The 8,151-nt window shown below is 44.7% G+C and overlaps 1 pseudogene; it reads left to right on the forward strand.

Moving 5' to 3' along the window:
- Positions 1-7,759: 7,759 nt before the first annotated feature.
- LOC136637829 (5S ribosomal RNA) lies at positions 7,760-7,878 on the forward strand (annotated as a pseudogene).
- The last annotated feature ends 273 nt before the right edge of the window (positions 7,879-8,151 follow it).

Consider the following 8,151-nt stretch of genomic DNA (forward strand, 5'->3'; position numbering starts at 1 on the left):
TTCTCCAGAAATTTCTCCAATCCCCTTTTAAAGGCATCTAGTCTAGACACCATCATCACATCCTGGGGCTAGGAGTTCCACAGACTAATGGCAGAGTAGGCAGCTGTTGTTTTGTGGCTGCAGCCTACCTATAGGTTTGCTCACACTTCCTTAGCTCCAACCAAATTAGTCCACAGCTAGAGCATGACAGCAATTAGAACAGGAAGTGAAGAGAGGCTTCCCGTCCCCCAAAGACCTTGCAGTGCACACCAAAAGGACTTTTCTTCCTGAGACATGCAGCAGCCATTCTGTGATGTCTCTCTGAGCTGGTGCTTCCTTCACACGTCTCTTCTCCTTCAGGACCCACCTGCCTAAATTGTGTTGAACACTTTCCTAAAGACTCTGGACTCACAAGTTGGGGGGAGCAGGGCCAGGGCTGTGTAACAAAAAGAACTGTGGAGGGATGTGCGTGCTTTTTGTTGGCTCATTTAACTACCTTCCATGACTTGTCTATAATCCCCTTGTGCTAACCCTCTCCCTTTTGAGGTGTTTTTCCACACTTAAAAGAGGCAAGGGCTGTGCGTAATGTGGTCTGGTGTGGGGGAAAAGAGACTGGATTGAATTGGGTGGGTGTGAAAACCTCTGAGTTGGGGGGGAATTATTCTGTGTTCCATGTATTCCATGTAAACCCAAGACTTTCACAGCTAGTGAAGCAAATGCAAGCACAACCATCACATTAATTATTAAATAATCTTCTTATGTATTACAAATTTAATTGTATTTTTTCTGTGCAAAGGTGGGGGGGGGGTTGCATGTGGTCCCTACCATCTCAAAATTTTGCCTTAGTGGTCCCTGAGCTCCTAAAGGTTGGGAACTACTGGCTTACAGCATCACATCAACCCCTAGGGAAACTTCTGTCTGGACAGAGCCTGCCTCTCCTTCCTTTCCTGCTCCTTCCATGTTCTTCTGTCTGCCACCTGGCCTGTCAAGAGTTCCAGGGTTTTCCTCCAGGATTACAGCTGAAAAGAAGATTTTATGTGCTCCACATATTATTAATTACCTTTCCAAATGTTCAGGCAGGGCTCCAATTACAATTCAAGAGATACAATCTCAAATTGAAGTCTGGAGCCTTTTTCACTAATGGAAACCCCCACACACATCCTGCTTACTTTGCCACAAAACGCACACACATTTAGTAAGGCACAAAAGGAAACATGTTATTTTAGCTGTATCGTTTTAAAGTGCAAAAGTAATTGTCCTGAGCATTTCCCAGGAAAGACCAATCTGCTTCCATTTTCAACCAGAAGGTGAGATAAAATGCTGAAGCAAGTGCTGGTTTTTGTTTTGGTAAATTCTTTAAAAACATTTAAAAAGCCAGCTGTAAGGCAAACCGATTAAGACATTACATAATACCTATAAATAAAATATCCAGAGTGATAAAATGTATTTGTGCTATGATACAATATAGCTCCTACTGCATCAAGAACATTGAAAGAACTTTGTAGGAGTACTAAATGCTCATTCATGCATGTTCATTACCTGACAACTGTAGCTTCTAAAGACTATGCGAAATGGCCATGAGAGATCATATGCACATAATATATATTGAGTTGAAGCAACCGTCCATTCACAGCGCAAGCCTAAGCACTAAGTAGTAAGTCCCATTGTGCTCACTGGAGTTTTCTCCCTGGAAAATGTATGTAGAACTGCAGCCCTGGGTTAGAACTGTTTACACCCACTGGCAATACTACTCCAGGATTTCAGACAGGGCTGTGAGATGCCAAGGATTACACCTGGCATCTTCTGCATGCAAAGCATTCCCCTCTGCCACTGGGCTACATGTTATGTACTTTCCTGGTGTTATCAAACAACCCTGATAGGGCTTTCTTGTGCCATCACATACAATACTTTTACCCCCAACCTCATCCTCTACCGAAACTAACCCTACAGAATAACTGGACTTGCACATATTCTTTTCCCATGTCAGGTCCCAATCTCTCTTGGCAACCTTCAGTCTCGAAAGACTATGCTATCGCGCTCTGAAAGGTCCCAATAGGTTCAAGAAAATTGTACATGCATGCACACAGAACTGACATTTCTCCATGTGGCAGCATACATGACCATGAAGAAAAATCCGGTCACTCATTTGTGTGCATCAGCTCTGATAATCTACAGCAAAGAAGATCACAACAAATACTGTCTGAAACTCTGCATTTTCTATTATCTTATCCCTAAATTTGAAAGTAAAGGGAAGGTCAAGTCAAAATGTTGACTTTGAATTAGTTAACTGCACAACTGTACAAAAAAGGAGAGTTGATGACTAATTTTTTAAAGACGATTTTTACACTGTCCACTGTCCTTGGAAGATCAAGGCACAGATCATAAGCAGATCAGTTTGAAAAACAAACACATAGACACCACTGGTTTGAATGGTCAGGTTAGTACACACATGTTACTTGGGGCACAATCCTAACCAGGCCTACTCAGAAGTAAGTCCTAGTTTGTTCAATAGGGCTTACTCTCAGGAAAGTGTGGTTAGGACTGCAGCCTTATTAGCACATAGTACACATAACAGCATTCACTCATTAGGTGCATCACACACAGTTCCAACATCATTTTGCTAAATCATGTAATGTACATAAGCAAAACACATCAAAGACGCAAGAGGGCTGGCTAAGGGTGAACCTCTATCAGCCTGTCACATGAAATTAGAAAGGGGTACAGTTCTCTGCGTAGCAGTTTTTGAAAAGAGAGAGCTAAGCTGACAGGGTAGTTTAGTGGATTAAAGCATTAGGCTATTTCACCTCAGTGCCATGGGTCAGGTCAGCCCTATTTCTACTGTCAAGTTAAATCATATCTGTGTGAGATCTGGGAAAGAAGAAAAAGACTTTCACTGCGTTACTTTTATCCCAAAAGGCTAAGATGAAAAAAGTCTTCAAAAGTCTTCACAAAGCCTGCTGATTCAGTTTAGGAGCAGGAATGCCAGACTATAAGGTGCAACCGATTGTATTATGTGAAAAACATCTTTACCTTACAGGTTCATTGTGTCATAGGTTTAGGGCACAATCCTAACCAACGTTCCTGCACTGACATAGTTGTACCAATGTGGCATGCACTGCATCCTGCAGTGGGGAGGCAGTCAAGGGGGCCTCCTCAAGGTAAGGGCATGTTTGTTACCTTACCTTGGGGCTGAGTTGCTGCTAAGTTAGTGTTGGAAAGTTGGTTAGGATTGTACCCTATGTGTGATGCAAAGGTTCTGAAGGATGCTAGGTTAGGGTACTATTAACTATTAACTATTAACTCTGCTTATCTGCTGTTCTTCCCCTTGGGGCTGGGGATAAGAATAGGCTCTCAGTTTGGCTGTACTTGTCGTAAGAAGTGACTAAACAGCCACCGGGTAGATGGGACTCATCAGCCTGGGAAGGCAGCTCATCTGAGAGAAGGAAAACTCTGATCCCAAACCTCCATTGCCTTGTGGCTACATCCAGTTATGGAAAAGGCTTCAGGAGTCAACTTCGAGGCAAAATCCAGAGACGGAGTCCCTGAGGCAGTTCATGGCTGAACACAGTCGCGTTCTGGCAACTCCTGCGACGCCGCTGGAACCAACCGTATTGGCCTCTGCCTTTCCATTGGACCATTTCAGCGACGTGGAGAGGGGGGATTTGGTGCATGGGTAACAGCCTATCCTCCATACCTACTTTACCCAGGCTTCATGCACTGGAGAGGACACTCTGTTCCAGAACCACCATTCAGAGCGTGACACCATAGTCTTCCGAGACTGAAGGATGCCAACTCTCAACTCTCATCTGCTGTTTATTGGGATGTCATGGTCTGGGAATCTCCATAGGCTTTTGAAACAGCTGGAAATATAAGAATGCGTTTGTATTATTAGGTATATGTACCACATTCTGGTTCCCAGCCAAAATACCCAGAAAATCAGTGTGACAGCTGAGATTTCAGAGTTTCACTCTGCTGAGAAAGTCTCAGTAAATATTCTAGTAGAGCAGAGCAGTACTTCCACTGGCAAACCAGTATCTCTGATGAGACCAAAGAACTTGTGATGGAAACAGCAAGTGCAGAACAGGACCCAAAAAAGATCAATGGCTGCTAGAAAAAAAAACGAACACCTTGAAGAAACTGATTTGGTATACTGCTGAGAAGTGGCAATGATATGGAGCAGTTTTTAAATCTGGAAGGACCCCAACTGGGATTAAAGAAAATGTTCCACCAGCCACCCTAACCCATGCCTGGTGAAGTTTTCTGCCTGCTCCAACATCCTCCTTAAGACCATAAAAGGTCTGCAAATAATAGGATAAGCCAGGCAAGATCCTGCCCCATGGCAGAGAAACATCTATTTCCATTGGCCCTTTCTCATTTCTTTCAAACTTGAGAAAGATATCAGCAACATATCATCAGAGGAGTGCAGCCTGGGATCCCTTACAAGGTGTTCCACTTGAATGAATGAATGAATGAATGAATGAATGAATGAATGAATAAATAAAAGCTGCAGAGGATTCAGAAAGTGCCTAGGACTGTTCCCAACCAGAAAGGTTACATCCCATCATCCCCTGTGATGTTGCAAAAGATCCTGGAACACGTCTCAGGTGACTTTTAAAGTATCCCTGCCAGCTTGTAGAGTCAGGAATGGACAGACCAGCCTACATGTGTGATGGAGAGAAAATGGATAGGAGGCAGGTGTGGCAGGCCGCTGGAGGAATTAACTTTTTTTTTATAAACTGAAGCTTTCCATCTAAGTGAGACCCACCCCTCAGAAATCTTTGGCATTCTTTGCAACAGCTGGATTTGTCTGCAGTGACTTGACATCGTTCAGCTTTTGCGTTGGAAAGCAGGAATTTCTCCTCCAAAGGCTTTGGAGTGGACGCAACCCTAATGAGGTTTTTCACTCTTGTTTGCCGGACAGCTGTTGCAGTGATAATGGATGGCCTCCCTTTTGTGAGAAAGAATGGGTTGGCATTTTAGTTTCTCACAGAATCTTCCTGGTCTGAGCTGACACTACATTGGGGCGGAGAGGAGACTGGCAGAAGTCCACTCGCCAGTGAGCGGATCTGCTTTGAAATAAGTCCATTGATGCACAAATGGCTGCTGTGTGAAAGGCTGGCATTTTGAGCTAGGGAATAGATCACAATGGCTAAAGAAAGCAGATGTCCTGACTTACAAATGGGTGATAATATAATATACAAATGCGGGGGAGGAAAGGGAACTGCAAGCAAACAAATCAGCACCTGCCTTGCTGTTAAGAGGGACACAGAGATTAGAAATGATGAACCATGTTACCTGGCCTCTTGATTACACCCAATTCACTTGGCTATTGTGAACAAAGAGTAATAACTAGAAAGTGAATGGCGGGTGAGAAGGACCATACATTGCCCAACTGCTATTTGTTGTCCTTAGGCCAGAAAACTGGAAATGCCAGTGGAAATTGTCAAGGAAATAGAGAAGAATTAGACTGACCTATGGAACTAATATGTGCATTTCCTTTGGGTCAGGTGTTGGCATGGCAGAACTAGTTGGGTGGGGTTTGGAGATGAGATTGTGGAGGGTCTGATGGTACCCACTGCAGGAATGGGAAAGCTCAGGGAAAGCAGGCTGCCTTGCAGAGAGACTGGAAGAAGGAGAATGATTCCAGAGAATGACCTGGAGACACAACAGAAACAGGAGTGACAAAGGAAGACAGAGCAGGCTGATGACGGATGAGGATGGCCAGATACAAGCTTTACATTTCAGTAGGTGCAACATGTCATGTCACAGTGCTGCAGGGATAGGAAAAAGGGCTTGAGATAAATAAATAAAAAAAGGAAGGAGCAAGGAGGCATGAAAACACAAGAGGAGATTTGGAGTCAGTAGAATGTTATGCTGATCGGCAGTGGCAGGGGTGGGCCTTGGTGGCCAGCGCCTGCTTCCTCCCACCTTATGTGCCTCTTTGCTGGGGTAAAATTGATCAATAGATTTTGCTGCCACTTTGAGGATAAAGGCAGGCAGGCTGAGGACATCTTTCAAAACCCCCCTTCAATTATTGGGCTAATTCCTCACAAAGCCCTGCTGTAGCATGCAGCCAGGTCCAAGAGGGCTCGAGCAAGAATCTCATTGAGTTCAACCAACTACAGGCAGGTAAAGGGTCAAAACACAAAATGGGCTTATTAAAAATACAGGGGACAAGGAGGAAAGCATGAAATGAGCAGGCTTAGAACATGGCTTGGGTGTTGGAAGTGCCCAGGTCTGGACATTCGCAAAAATGCAAGCAGGCAATTACAGGCAAACGTAAAAGCAAAGAATGAATCTGAACCTCACTGTCCTTAACTGTACTTACTCTCAGGTCAGCTTGGATAGTCTATCACACCTTTCTGATGCCCACAAGACAGGTAAAAGACAAATGCAAGTCTACACTCTGAGCCAGAACATGCACAAGCATCCTTGGGCTTGATATTAAGAAACCTAGGGTTGATGATGTCACTGGTCTATTTGGCTGGACAGTTTATGACCACATTGACATTCATATTTGCCCTCTAACCTGTGCAAGTCAGAAGGCCAGTAGGCTTGGATGTGGGCAGGGTGGACTTGCACCCTGTCAGTTGGTGCATGCCAGTCCCAGCAAGTGGGTTGGCTAAGGTTATTGTTTTGGCTAGATCCGGAACAAGAAGTCAGCGACTACATGGTCTGCCTGGCCATGTGCCAGGGTGGTGTAGTGGTTTGGAAGGTGGACTTAGACCTAGAAGATCCAGGTTCAAATGCCCCCTCAGCCATGAAACTTCCTGGGTGACCTTGGGTCAGTCACTTTCTCTCAGCCTCACCTACCTCACAGGGTTGTTGTGAGGATAAAAGGAGGGGAGCAGCTCTGCACACCGCCCTGAGCTCTCTGGAGGAAGGGTGGTATAAACATGTGAAAAATAAATAAAATGTGCTCTTTTTGCAACGATGCTCATTTCAAAGCATCTCTAGGAAGCCTCTTTCGTATTGGACCTTATGCTGAAATTTGCCTGATGGGAAATAGATGGGGGAGAAAGATGGGAGCAAAGGAGGCTCAATCATGACATAAGTTTCCAGGTTCGGATGAGAGGCCTGAACATAACAATAACTTGTTACTGGTTTGATTCACAGCATACATCAACTGATTGCAGGCAGACTTGAGACCTGCTGCCTTCATACCAAACCGAGCCTTAAAATGCTCAAGTTCCTTTTGGGTAAATAGATGTTTGATATTTCTGAGTAGCAAATGCTTACGGAAACGTTGCCTAAAATGCAGCAAGAGATGTTGGCAACTATATTTTGTAATTACTTCCCCACTCCCATAGACAGCGGCTGCAGAGTCGCAGCAGTGTCTTGACTAATTATGGAAGTCTAGAATCAGGTTTTTACTCCAAGAATCCCATTCCATGGTTTTCCCCAAGCTGTGCCAAAATGGGCTGCATTGCATGCCAAGGTGGGAGGGGACAGATTAAGAGGCTTGGGAGGGGGAAGGGAAAATATTGTCCCTTACCCCTATGTAAGCCTCCCAATTGCCAATGGGATCAGAACTGCACCATTCTCAGACCTGCGCCATCGGTTTAGCTGGCACAGGTCCGACACAAAGGGAACACGTCGGTTGCTACCAGAGAAGATAGCATACAGCGCAGGTCACCCATGTTGGGTCCCACCCCTTCCACCCTAGAAGTAGCCCTTGCTCCTGGGACCAACCTACTCCAGTGCCAATTCTGGGTTCCAGCCACATCTGAAGGAGAACAGATTGATACTTGTTCAACACGAATCTGGAATTTTCTGGAGAGTTAACATAACTGTTACCCTGCACATGCCCGATCTAATCTGATCTCAGAAGCTAAGCAGGGTCAGGCCTGGTTAGTACGTGGATGGGAGACCGCCTGGGAATACCGGGTGCTGTTGGCTTATACCATCGTCTTTCGAGACTGAAGGTTGCCAACTAACATATTGAGTTACTGATGTTCAGTATTAAAAAAAAATGTCCCATGCCTGTTAGAGTTGTACTATGTGTGCTTGTACACACTGCCCAAGTACCATAAAAAAAGCCAAAGGGTATCACAACCATTGGCAATTAACCAGCTTGGCAACTAACCAGCTCAAGATCCGTATCAAATCACATTCCTATCCAGAGCGCTACCTGCCAAAACATACATTAAAACACTTTCTTTAACAGGCAGC

Source organism: Tiliqua scincoides, chromosome 1 (assembly GCF_035046505.1).
Source record: "Tiliqua scincoides isolate rTilSci1 chromosome 1, rTilSci1.hap2, whole genome shotgun sequence".
NCBI lineage: Eukaryota > Metazoa > Chordata > Lepidosauria > Squamata > Scincidae > Tiliqua > Tiliqua scincoides.